The 14435-nt window shown below is 38.8% G+C and overlaps 1 non-coding gene across 1 annotated transcript; it reads left to right on the forward strand.

The window, feature by feature from the left end:
* The first annotated feature begins 11202 nt into the window (after positions 1-11202).
* LOC112774903 (small nucleolar RNA R71) lies at positions 11203-11310 on the forward strand. The gene has a single exon (XR_003189357.1). It is a non-coding gene; the product is annotated as a small nucleolar RNA R71 (small nucleolar RNA).
* Positions 11311-14435: the final 3125 nt, after the last annotated feature.

Here is a 14435-nt window from a genome sequence, read left to right on the forward strand (position 1 = left end):
TTCTGAGCGTTTAACGCCAGTAAGGGTATCATTCTGGGCGTTAAACACCAGAATGGGCAGCATTCTAAGCGTTTAACACCAAGATTGGCAGCATTCTGGGCGTTCAGAAAAACACCCAGTAAAGAAGGATTTCTGGCTTTTAATGCCAGCCAAGATACCTGGCTGGGCGTTAAATGCCCAAAATGGCCACCAGATGGGCGTTAAATGCCAGAATGGCTATCATTCTGGGATTTTAACGCCAGAACAGCTAGGGGAGAGGCAATTTCGTTTCAAATTTAATTTTTTTTCGAATTTTCATGTTTTAAATCAAAATTTTCTACATCCAAACATTACAAACATTCATTTTTTAATTTCCATTCACAAAAATTTATAATCTTATAAATTATTCTTGATTCTTTTTCAATTCTTCTCAATTCTTTTTCAAAACTCATTCATCTTTCCAATTTCTTTTCAAATCTTTTTCATTCATTCATATCATCTTTTATTTCTTAGATGCATAAACAAAATAATTCAGATTTAACTTCCTCATATCATTTTCATATCTTTTAAATTTTTGAAAAGAATCTCATCTTTTTCATATTATGTTTATCTTTTATCAATCATATCCTTCAATCATATCTTTTTTCCAAAATTTTGAACCCATTCCCCCTCCCCTCTATATATACATTCGGCCATCCCCCTTCCTCCATCATTTGAATCCTTCTCTCTACCTATTTATCTTCTTTCCTTACTTTTGCTTGAGGACAAGCAAACCTCTAAGTTTGGTGTGATTTTCCGTGATCACTGACCAAGATCATGGCCCCTAAAGGAAAATAAACCACTCCAAGAGGCAAGAAAGAAAACAATCCTAAATCACAATGGATGCATGAGAGGTTCTGCACCAAAGAACATGCAGATCATCACTTCAAAATAGTGTGCAGAAGATCAATGATCCCAGAAGTCAAGTTCAATCTGAAAGAAGAAGAATATCCAGAGATCCAAGAACATATTCGAAACAGAGGCTGGGAAATCCTAGCTAATCCTGAGATGAATGTGGGAAGAAACATGGTCTAGGAATTCTATGCAAATCTGTTGCTGACAGATAAGCAAAGAATGTAGGGAACTGCCTTCCATACTTTTTGAACCATGGTCAGAGGGAGGATTATCTACTTCCATCTTGACAAAGTGAGAGAAGTCCTCAAACTTCCTCAATTGCAGGATGATCCAGAATTCTTTAATAGGAGAATGGCTAAAGATAAAAAACTGGATCAAGTTCTAGAGGACATATGCCTCCCTGGAACCAAGTGGATAACCAATGCAAAAGGTATTCCAAACCAACTGAAGAGAGGAGACCTCAAGCCAGTTGCTAGGGGCTGGCTGGATTTCATTGGGCGATCTATACTTCCCACCAGTAACCGCTCTGAAGTCACTGTCAAAAGAGCAGTGATGATTCACTGTATTATACTGGAAAAAGAAGTGGAGGTTCATCAGCTAATTCCTTGTGAAATTTACTTATTTGCAAACAAGGAATCCACTGAAGCCAAATTGGCTTACCCAAGCTTGATCAGTCTGTTATGTAAAGATGCGGGAGTACAGATAGGTGTGGATGAGTATATCCCAGTTGAACACCCAATCACCAAAAGGGTAATAGATGGACCTCAAGTTCAAGACAACCTCACCAAGAGGAAGGCGCATGAGCTCCTCCCAGAAATTTCTCAATTTGACTATTGGGCCCGCTTAGAAGCATCTGTCAACAAGTGGTGCACGAAATTGCGATCATCAACAATGAAGCCAAAGACTTGGTGTTCTCAAACGTGAATCACACTTTATCACAACTTCGCACAACTAACCAGCAAGTGCACTGGGTCGTCCAAGTAATAAACCTTACGTGAGTAAGGGTCGATCCCACGGAGATTGTCGGCTTGAAGCAAGCTATGGTCACCTTGTAAATCTCAGTCGGGCAGATTCAAATGGTTGTGGTGAATTGATAATTGAAATATAATTAAAATGTAAACTAGGATAGAGATACTTATGTAATTCATTGGTGAGAATTTCAGATAAGCGTATAGAGATGCTTTTGTTCCTCATAAACCTCTGCTTTCCTGTTGTCTTCATCTAATCATTCCTACTCCCTTCCATGGCAAGCTGTATCTTGGGCATCACCATTGTCAATGGCTACGTCCCGTCCTTTCTGTGAAAATGGTCCAATGCGCTGTCACTGCATGGCTAATCATCTGTCGGTTCTCGATCATACTGGAATAGGATTTATTATCCTTTTGCGTCTGTCACTACGCCCAGCACTCGCGAGTTTGAAGCTCGTCACAGCCATCCCTTCCCAGATCCTACTCGGAATACCACAGACAAGGTTTAGACTTTTTGGATCTCAGGAATGGCCGTCCATGGGTTCTAACTTATACCACGAAGACTCTAATATCTCGAACTCGGTCCCCTGTATTAGATATCTCAGAGATACTCATTCTAGCTTGTTTGCATGTAGAACGGAAGTGGTTGTCAGGCACGCGTTCATAGGTGAGAATGGTGATGAGCGTCACATAATCATCACATTCATCATGTTCTTGGGTGCGAATGAATATCTTAGAATAGGAATAAGCTTGAATTGAATAGAAAAACAATAGTACTTTGCATTAATTCATGAGGAACAGCAGAGCTCCACACCTTAATCTATGGGGTGTAGAAACTCCACCGTTGAAAATACATAAGTGATAATGGTCCAGGCATGGCCGAATGGCCAGCCCCCAAGTCTAAGGAAAAGACGTTCCAAAAATGTCTCATACAATAGTAAAAAGTCATATTTATGCTAAACTAGTTACTAGGGTTTATAGAATTGAGTAAATGATGCAGAAATCTACTTCTGGGGCCCACTTCATGTGTGCTTGGGCTGAGCATTGAGCTTTACAAGTGTAGAGGCTTCTCTTGGAGTTGAACGCCAGTTTGTAACCTGTTTCTGGCGTTTAACTCCACTTTGCAACCTGTTTCTGGCGTTTAACTCCAGAATGCAACATGGAACTGGCGTTGAACGCCAGTTTGCGTCATCTAAACTCGAGAAAAGTATGAACTATTATATATTGCTGAAAAGCCCTGGATGTCTACTTTCCAACGCAATTAAGAGCGCACCTTTTAGAGTTCTGTAGCTCTAGAAAATCCACTTTGAGTGCAGGGAGGCCAGAATCCAACAGCATCTGCAGTCCTTCCTCAACCTCTGAATCTGATTTTTGCTCAAGTCCCTCAATTTCAGCCAGAAAATACCTGAAATCACAGAAAAATACACAAACTCACAGTAAAGTCCAGAAATATTATTTTTATTTAAAAACTAATAAAATTATACTAAAAACTAACTAAATTATACTAAAAACTATGTAAAAACAATACCAAAAAGCGTATAAATTATCCGCTCATCACAACACCAAACTTAAATTGTTGCTTGTCCCCAAGCAACTGAAAATCAAATAGGATAAAAAGAAGAGAATATATTATAAATTCCAAAATATCAATGAAACTTAGCTCTAATCAGATGAGCAGGACTTGTAGCTTTTTGCCTCTTGAATAGTTTTGGCATCTCACTTTATCCATTGAAGTTCAGAATGATTGGCATCTATAGGAACTTAGAATTCAGATAGTGTTATTGATTCTCCTAGTTCAGTATGTTGATTCTTGAACACAGCTACTTTATGAGTCTTGGTCGTGGCCCTAAGCACTTTGTTTTCCAGTATTACCACCGGATACATAAATGCCACAGACACATAACTGGGTGAACCTTTTCAGATTGTGCCTCAGCTTTGCTAGAGTCTCCAATTAGAGGTGTCCAGGGTTCTTAAGCACACTCTGTTTTTGCTTTGGACCTTGACTTTAACTGCTCAGTCTCAAGTTTTCACTTGACACCTTCACGCCACAAGCACATGGTTAGGGACAGCTTGGTTTAGCCGCTTAGGCCAGGATTTTATTCCTTTAGGCCCTCCTATCCACTAATGCTCAAAGCCTTGGATCCTTTTTATTACCCTTGCCTTTTGGTTTTAAGGGTTATTGGCTTTTTCTGCTTGCTTTTGCTTTTTCTTTCTCTTTTTTTTTCGCCATTTTTCTTTTCTTGTTTTTTTTCGTATTATTTTTTTCTGCAAGCTTTGTTCTTCACTGCTTTTTCTTGCTTCAAGAATCAATTTTATGATTTTTTAGATTATCCAATAACATTTCTCCTTTTTCATCATTCTTTCAAGAGCCAACATATTTAACATTCATAAACAACAACTTCAAAAGACATATGCACTGTTCAAGCATTCATTCAGAAAACAAAAAGTATTGTCACCACATCAAAATAATTAAACCAGTTTCAAGGATGAATTCGAAACCATGTACTTCTTGTTCTTTTGTAATTAAAACATTTTTCATTTAAGAGAGGTGATGGATTCAGAGGACATTCATAACTTTAAGGCATAGACACTTAGAAATTAATGATCATATAGTAAAGACACAAACATAAATAAAACATAAGGCTCAAAAACCGAAAAACAGGAAAATAAGAACAAGGGGATTAAGGAATGAGTCCACCTTAGTGAGGGTGGCGTCTTCCTCTTCTTGAAGAACCAATGGTGCTCTTGAGCTCCTCTATGTCTCTTCCTTGTCTTTGTTGCTCCTCCCTCATAGCTCTTTGATCTTCTCTAATTTCATGGAGGATGATGGAGTGCTCTTGGTGCTCCATCCTTAGTTGTCCCATGTTGGAGCTTAATTCTCCTAGGGAAGTGTTGATTTGCTCCCAATAATTCTGTGGAGGAAAGTGCATCCCCTGAGGCATCTCAGGGATTTCATGGTGAGGAATTTTCTCATGCTCATGTTGAGGTCCATGATCTCTTGTTTGCTCCATCCTTTTCTTAGTGATGGGCTTATCCTCATCAATGAGGATGTCTCCCTCTATGTCAATTCCAGTCGAATTGCATAGGTGGCAAATGAGGTGGAGAAAGGCTAACCTTGCCAAAGTGGATGACTTGTCAGCCACCTTGTAGAGTTCTTGAGGTATAATCTCATGAACTTCAACCTCCTCTCCAATCATGATACTATGGATCATGATGGCCCGGTCTATAGTAACTTCAGACCGGTTGCTAGTGGGAATGATTGAGCGTTGAATGAACTCTAACCATCCCCTAGCTACAGGCTTAGGGTCCAGTCTTCTCAATTGAACCGGATTGCCTCTTGAGTCAATTTTCCATTGAGCTCCTTCTACACATATGTCCATGAGGACTTGGTCCAACCTTTGATCAAAGTTGACCCTTCTAGTGTAGGGGCATGCGTTTTCTTCCATCATTGGCAAGTTGAACGCCAGCCTTACATTTTCCGGACTGAAATCTAAGTATTTCCTCCGAACCATGGTAAGCCAATGCTTTGGATTCGGGTTCACACTTTGATCATGGTTCCTAGTGATCCATGCGTTTGCATAGAACTCTTGAACCATTAGGATCCCGACTTGTTGAATGGGGTTGGTAAGAACTTCCCAACCTCTTCTTTGGATCTCAAGTCGGATCTCCGGATACTCATTCTTTTTGAGCTTGAAAGGAACCCCAGGGATCACTTTCTTCTTGGCCACAACTTCATAGAAGTGGTCTTAATGGACCTTTGAGATGAATCTCTCCATCTCCCATGACTCAGAGGTGGAAGCAATTGCCTTCCCTTTCCTCTTTCTTGAGGATTCTCTGGCCTTAGGTACCATTAATGGTTATGGAAAAACAAAAAGCAATGCTTTTTACCACACAAAACTTAAAATGTCTGCTCATCCCCGAGCAAAAGAAGAAAAAAAGAAGGAGAAGAAGAAAAAGAATGGAGGAGAGGGAGAGAGGTGTGTATTCGGCCAAGGGAAGAAGAAAGGGTTGTGTTGTGTGAAAATGAAGAAGGAATGAGGGGTTTATGATAAACCCATATTTTATGATATATTTTATGCTTAGTTTGAGTGATTTATTCAATCCTTCACCCACTTATTCATATTAATTGCATGGTTTTACTTTCCCTTCCTTATTATGTGATGTATGTGAAAAACATGTTTCCTATGCTTTAAAATTAATTATTTTAATTACCTTTATTTCCATTCGATGCCGTGATTAGTGTGTTAAGTAGTTTCAGATCTTCTAAGGCAGGAATGACTCAAAGGATGGAAAGAAAACATACAAAAATGGAAGGAAAGCACAAAACGGAGTTTTTGGAGAAACTGGCATCCACGCGATCGCATGGACGACGCGGCCGCATACCAAGCGCGAAGAAGCAGTGACGCGGCCGCATGACTGACGCGACCGCGCACCTTAAGCAGAACACATATGACGCAGCCGCATGACTGACGCAACCGCGTGACAAGGAAAACTTCGAATGACGCGACCGCGTGACCCACGTGGACGCGTGACAGAGGCCACGCACCAGAAATTGCAGAAAACGCTCCTAGCAAATTCTGAAGCCCTTTTTGGCCCAAATCCAAGTCCAGAAAGCATAGACCAGAGGTTATGAAGTGGGGGAATGCATCCATTCAAGGGGAGTCTCCAGTTTAGTTAGTTTTGATGATTTAGATTTAGTTTTGAGAGAGGTTCTCTCCTCTCTCTCCTCTCTTTAGGATTAGGATTTAGAATTAGGATTTTATTCGCTTTTAGGATTATCTCTTTATCAGGTTCAATATTCCCTTTTATTTACTTTTGCAATTTAATTTATGAATTCTTTCATGTTACAGATTATTCTTTTGAATTAATGTTATTTGAGGTATTTCAGTTTAATATTGCTTTATTTTATTTATGTTGCTATTGTTCCCAATCTGAAGACATTTTTATTCCAGTAGATTCACTTTTCTCCTTTTGGTCTTGGTTAAGAAATCAGTAACTCAGGAGTTATCAAACTCAAACATGATTGATAATTGTCATCTTTGTTAATTAAATTGAACTTCAATAATCCCAATCTTTTCTTAGTAAATAAATAGGATCCGAAGATCAAACCAATTAATCCCTTGTCCTTCCTTTATCTTAGTAAAGGTTAACAAAGTGGAATTAAGATTCAATTCTCATCATCATTGATAAGGATAACTAGGATAGGACCTCCAATTTCTCATACCTTGCCAAAAGTTTATTTACAGTCATTTATTTATTTTACTTGCCATTTAAATTGCTTGTTCTTCATTGACTTTATTTGCTAATTAAACTATTCACTCCTCATTCTCAAAACCCCAATTTACAATCTCCATAACCAATAATAAGAACATACTTCCCTGCAGTTTCTTGAGAAGACGACCCAAGGTTTGAATACTTCGGTTATCAATTTATTTAGGGGTTTGTTACTTGTGACAACCAAAACGTTTGTACGAAGGGATTTCTGTTGGTTTAGAATCTATATCTATAATGCGACTATTTTTATAAAATTCTTTACTAGCAAAAATCCTAACGTCAGTTTATATAGGAGTGTGGAAAGGGTTAGGGTTCGGCCATTAGGGTTGGGTTTGGGAGGGAAAATAGTTTGAATTTTGAAGGTAGGTGGGGTTTTTGGGGAAGAGAGGATAGATGTGAGTGGTGAAGAGGTGATGGAGAAGAGTGATTGAGTTGATTGGTGAAGGGTATTTGGAGAAGAGATTTATGAAAAGGTGTGAAGAGGAGAGAAGAAGTGGTGGGGATCCTGTGGGGTTCATAGATCCTGTGGGGTCAAGGACTTAACATCCCTGCTCCAATTAGGCGTGTAAAACGCCCTTGCTGTGCAATCCTGGCATTTAACGCCAGACTACTGCTTGTTTCTGGCGTTAAACGCCCAAATGTAGCCTGTTTCTGGCGTTTAACGCTAGGTAGATGCTTGTTTCTGGTGTTAAACGCCAGCTTGGTGCTTGTTTCTGGCGTTAAACACCAGACAGATGCTTGTTTCTGGCGTTTAAAAGCCAGAATGCTCCTCCTCCAGGGTGTGCTGTTTTTAATGCTGTTTTTCATTTTGTTTTTGATTTTTCAGTAATTTTTGTAACTCCACATGATCATCAACCTAATAAAATACGAAATAAAAAATAAAATAGATATAATTAAATAACATTGGGTTGCCTCCCAACAAGCGCTTCTTTAATGTCAATAGCTTGACAGTGAGCTCTCATGGAGCCTCACAGATAATCAGAGCAAGGTTGGAACCTCCCAACACCAAACTTAGAGTTTGAATGTGGGGGTTCAACACCAAACTTAAAGTTTGGTTGTGGCCTCCCAACACCAAACTTAGAGTTTGACTGTGGGGGCTTTGGTTGACTCTGCAGTGAGAGAAGCTTTTCATGCTTCCTCTCCATGGTTACAGAAGGAGATCCTTGAGTTTTAAACATAAGGTTGTCCTCATTCAGTTGAAGGACCAATTCTCCTCTGTCCACATCAATCATAGCTCTTGCTGTGGCTAGGAAAGGTCTTCCAAGGATGATGGATTTATCCTCATCCTTCCCAGTGTCTAGGATTATGAAATCAGCAGGGATGTAAAGGCCTTCAACTTTTACTAACACGTCCTCTACTAGTCCATAAGCCTGTTTTCTTGAGTTGTCTGCCATCTCTAATGAGATTCTGGCAGTTTGCACCTCAAAGACCAAGTTTCTCCATTACAGAGAGTGGCATTAAGTTTATTCCTGACCCTAGGTCACACAGAGCTTTCTCAAAGGTCATGGTACCTATGTTACAAGAAATTAGGAATTTGCCAAGATCCTGTTTCTTTTGAGGTAATTTCTGCCTATCCAATGCATTCAGTTCATTGGTGAGCAAGGGAGGTTGATAAACCACTATTTTATGGTTTATCTTGTGCTCAATTGAGTGGATTTTATCAACTCTTTACCCACTTATTCATACTATTTGCATGGTTTTACATTTGCCTTCCTAATTATGTGCTTTGATTGAAAACATGCTTCTTTGGCCTTAAGTTCCTATGTTTAATCCTCTCTTATTACCATTAGATGCCTTGATATGTGTGTTAAGTGATTTCAGAGATTACAGGGCAGGAATGGTTCAGAGGATAGAAAGGAAGCATGCAAAAGTGGAAGGAATACAAGAAGTTGGAGAAATTGCTAAGCTGTCCAGCCTGACCTCTTCGCAATCAAACAGCTATAACTTTATCTACAGAGGTCCAAACGATGCAGTTCCAGTTGCGTTGGAAAGCTAACGTCCGGGGCTTCGATTTGATATATAATATGCCATAGTTGCCCCGACGCTAGGTGACGCGACCACGTGCTCCATACGGCCGCGTCGTAGTGACGAAAATTCAGCGTGTTTGAATTCGCAGCCAGCGAATTCTGGGCTGTTTCTGGCCCATTTTGCGGCCTAGAAAACACAGATTAGAGGCTATAAAGTAGGAGAATACATCCATTCAAAAAAAAGCTTTCATATTCACAATTTTAGGAGTAGATGTAGTTTTTAGAGAGAGAGGTTCTCTCCTCTCTCTTAGGATTAGGATTTAATATTTCTCTTAGTTTTAGGAGTGACTCTCGATCCCAGGTTCAATGTTCTTTTTATTTATTTTCTCAATTTAATTTATGAACATCTATGCCAGATTTAATTTCTTTTGTTAATGCAATTCGAGGTATTTTCAAATTTAAGATTGCTTTGCGTTATTTATATTGATGCTTTTAATTTAATTTAGATATTTTTCTCCTTTTTGGCTTTGGTCAAGTGATTGGTAGTACTTGAGTTATCAAACTCAGCAAGTGATTGAAATTGGCAGATTCTGCTTGAGCTAGAATTGCTCTAACACTAGTCTCTCCACAGGAGTTGACTAGGACTTGAGAATCAAGCTAATCAGTCCACTTAACCTTCCTTTGTTTAATAAAGGCTGACCAAGTGGGATTAAAACCCAATTCTCTTCACACCTGATAACGATAATTAGGATAGGAATTCCAATTCTTATACCTTGCCAAGAGATTTTATTATTATTATTTTATTTTACTTGTCATATAACATATTCCCTCCTTACTCCCAAAACCCCAATTTACAAACTCATAACCAATAATAAGAACATACCTCCCTGCAATTTCTTGAGAAGACGACCCGAGGTTTAAATACTCGGTTATCAATTTTAAAGGGGTTTGTTACTTGTGACAACCAAAACGTTTGTATGAAAGGACTTTTGAAGGTTTAGAAACTATACTTGCAACGAGGATTTATCCGCAAATTTCTAGACCACGCAAAAGTTCCTCTCATCAGAGGTTCATCTTCCCAAGTCTCATTACCAAATAATTTGGCATTTAGCTTCATGATTGTACCAAGGTACTTAGCAACTTGCTCCTCAGTAACATCTTCATTCTCTTCAGAAGAAGAATACTCATCAGAGCTCATGAAGGGCAGAAGGAGGTTCAATGGAATCTCTATAGTCTCTAGATGAGCCTCAGATTCCTTTGGTTCCTCAAAGGGAAACTCCTTATTGGTCACTGAGCATCCCAGGAGGTCTTCCTCACTAGGATTCACGTCCTCCTCCTCCCTTGTAGGTTCGGCCATGATGGTCAAATTAATGGCCTTGCACTCTCTCTTTGGATTTTCTTCTGTATTGCTTGGGAGAGTACTAGGAGGAGTCTCAGTGACCCTTTTACTCAGCTGGCCCACTTGTGCCTCCAAATTTCTAATGGAGGACCTTGTTTCATTCATGAAACTTAGAGTGGCCTTAGATAGATTAGAGACTATATTTGCTAAGCTAGATGGATTCTACTCAGAATTCTCTGTCTGTTGCTGAGTAGATGAAGGAAATGGCTTGCTATTGCTAAACCTGTTTTTTCCACCATTATTAAAGCCTTGTTGAGGCTTTTGTTGATCCTTCCATGAGAAATTTGGATGATTTCTCTATGAGGGATTATAGGTATTTCCATAGGGTTCCCCCATGTAATTCACCTCTACTATTGCAAGGTTCTCAGGATCATAAGCTTCTTCTTCAGAAGATGCCTCTTGAGTACTGTTGGATGCAGCTTGCATTCCATTCAGACTCTGAGAAATCATATTGACTTGCTGAGTCAATATTTTATTCTGAGCCAATATGGCATTCAGAGTATCAATTTCAAGAACTCCCTTCCTCTGAGGCGTCCCATTACTCACAAGATTCCTTTCAAAAGTGTACATGAACTGGTTATTAGCAACCATGTCAATGAGTTCCTGAGCTTCTGCAGGTGTTTTTTTTTAGGTGAATGGATCCACCTGCAGAATGGTCCAATGACATCTTTGATAATTCAAACAGACCATCATAGAATATATCCAGGATGGTCCATTCTGAAAGCATGTCAGAGGGACACTTTTTGGTCAGTTCCTTATATATCTCCCAAGCTTCATAGAGGGATTCACCTTCTTTCTGTTTGAAGGTTTGAACATCTATTCTAAGCTTGCTAAGCTTTTGAGAAGGAAAGAACTTGGCTAAGAAAGCCGTGACCAGCTTATCCCAAGAGTTCATGCTATCTTTAGGTTGAGAGTCCAACCATACTCTAGCTCTGTCTCTTACAGCAAATGGGAAAAGCATAAGCCTGTAGACCCCGGGATCAACCACATTGGTCTTAACAGTATCACAGATTTGCAAGAATTCAGTTAAGAACTGAAAAGGATCTTCTGATGGAAGTCCATAAAACTTGCAATTCTGTTGCATCAGAGAAACTAATTGAGGTTTCAGCTCAAAATTGTTTGCTCTAATGGCAGGGATTGAGATGCTTCTTCCATGTAAATTGGAATTTCGTGCAGTAAAGTCACCAAGCATCTTCCTTGCATTGTTGTTATTTTCGGCCATGTCTCCTTCTTTTTCGAAAATTTCTGTCAGATTTTCTCCAGAGAGTTGTGCTTTAGCTTCCCTTAGCTTCCTCTTCAGAGTCCTTTCAGGTTCAGGATCAGCTTCAACAAGAATATTCTTATCCTTGTTCCTGCTCATATGAAAAGAAGAAAACAGAAAAGAAAATATAGAATCCTCTATGTCACAGTATAGAGATTCCTTTATGTGAGTAGAAGAAGATAAGAATAGAAGAAGGAAAAGATAAGAATCCAAACACAGGGGTGAGGAGTGGGTCCGAATTCTTAGATGAAAAGGAGTGTTAGTAAATAAATAAATAATTAGAAGGAGATGAGGGAGAAGAATTTTCGAAAATCATTGAAAAGAAAAGAAAAATATTTTTGTTTTTAATTTAAATTTAAAGTTAAAATTCAAAAATAAAAAAAAGAAAAATTAAATTAAATTAAATTAAAATTTAAAATAATTAGTTAATAAAAAAAAGGAATTTTGAAAAAGAGGATAGTGATTTTCGAAAATTAGAAAGAGAGAATCAGTTAGGTAGTTTTGAAAAAGATATGAATCAAACAAAAAGATAAGATTAATTGAAAAAGATTTGAAAATCAATTTTGAAAAGATAAGAAGTTAGAAAAGAAGTTAGAAAAGATTTTGAAATTGATTTTGAAAAATATGTGATTGAAACTTATTTTGAAAAAGATTTGAAAAAGAAATTTAAAAAGATTTGATTTTTGAAATTAAAGTTGATTACTTGACTAACAAGAAACAAAAAAGATATGATTCTAGAGTTTAAACTCGAACAATCCCCGGCAACGGCGCCAAAAACTTGGTGCACGAAATTGCGATCATCAACAATGGCGCCAAAGACTTGGTCCTCTCAAACGTGAATCACACTTTGTCACAACTTCGCACAACTAACCAGCAAGTGCACTGGGTCGTCCAAGTAATAAACCTTACGTGAGTAAGGGTCGATCCCACAGAGATTTTCGGCTTGAAGCAAGCTATGGTCACCTTGTAAATCTCAGTCAGGAGGATTCAAATGGTTATGGTGAATTGATAATTAAAACATAATTAAAATGTAAACTAGGATAGAGATACTTATGTAATTCATTGGTGAGAATTTCAGATAAGCATATAGAGATGCTTTTGTTCCACCTGAACCTCTGCTTTCCTGTTGTCTTCATCCAATCATTCCTACTCCCTTCCATGGCAAGCTGTATGTTGGGCATCACCGTCGTCAATGGCTACATCTCGTCCTCTCTGTGAAAATGGTCCAATGCGCTATCACTGCATGGCTAATCATCTGTCGGTTCTCGATCATACTGGAATAAGATTTATTATCCTTTTGCGTCTGTCACTACGCCCAACACTCGCGAGTTTGAAGCTCGTCACAGCCATCCCTTCCCAGATCCTACTCGGAATACCATAGACAAGGTTTAGACTTTTCGGATCTCAGGAATGGCCGTCCATGGGTTCTAACTTATACCACGAAGACTCTAATATCTCGGACTCAGTCCCCTGTATTAGATATCTCAGAGATACTCATTCTAGCTTGTTTGCATGTAGAACGGAAGTGGTTGTCAGGCACGCGTTCATAGGTGAGAATGGTGATGAGCGTCACATAATCATCACATTCATCATGTTCTTGGGTGCGAATGAATATCTTAGAATAGGAATAAGCTTGAATTGAATAGAAAAACAATAGTACTTTGCATTAATTCATGAGGAACAGCAGAGCTCCACACCTTAATCTATGGGGTGTAGAAACTCCACCGTTGAAAATACATAAGTGATAATGGTCCAGGCATGCCCAAATGGCCAGCCCCCAAGTCTAAGGAAAATACATTCCAAAGATGTCTCATACAATAGTAAAAAGTCCTATTTATGCTAAACTAGTTACTAGGATTTACAGAATTGAGTAAATGATGCAGAAATCTACTTTCGGGGCCCACTTGGTGTGTGCTTGGGCTGAGCATTGAGCTTTACACGTGTAAAGGCTTCTCTTGGAGTTGAACGCCAGTTTGTAACCTATTTCTGGCATTTAACTCCACTTTGCAACCTGTTTCTGGCGTTTATCTCCAGAATGCAACATGAAACTGGCGTTGAATGCCAGTTTGCGTCATCTAAACTCGTGCAAAGTATAGAATATTATATATTTCTAGAAAGCCCTTGATGTATACTTTCCAACTCAATTAAGAGCGCGCCATTTGGAGTTCTGTAGCTCCAGAAAATCCACTTTGAGTGCAGGGAGGCCAGAATCCAACAGCATCTGCAGTCCTTCCTCAACCTCTGAATCTGATTTTTGCTCAAGTCCCTCAATTTCAGCCAGAAAATACCTGAAATCACAGAAAAACACACAAACTCATAGTAAAGTCCAGAAATGTGATTTTTATTTAAAAACTAATAAAATTATACTAAAAACTAACTAAGTTATACTAAAAACTATGTAAACACAATGCCAAAAAGCGTATAAATTATCCGCTCATCAACAAGCTACAAGAATCTATAGATCAACTCAAAGAAGAGCAGCAGAATCAAAACAGCATGCTCTACAAACTGCTCAGAGAATAAGAGGAGCAAGGGCGTGAGCTACATGAACTAAAGTGCCAGAAGCTGATCCTTGAAGAGCCGGACATCCTACAGATTGAAGGAGCACCTATCTCTCAAAATAAAGGTTGTTGATTCCTAACTCTATGATAACTTTTAGAAACCTATTTTAAGAGTTACATAAGCATTAGTAT

Source organism: Arachis hypogaea, chromosome 18 (assembly GCF_003086295.3).
Source record: "Arachis hypogaea cultivar Tifrunner chromosome 18, arahy.Tifrunner.gnm2.J5K5, whole genome shotgun sequence".
NCBI classification, from domain to species: Eukaryota; Viridiplantae; Streptophyta; class Magnoliopsida; order Fabales; family Fabaceae; genus Arachis; species Arachis hypogaea.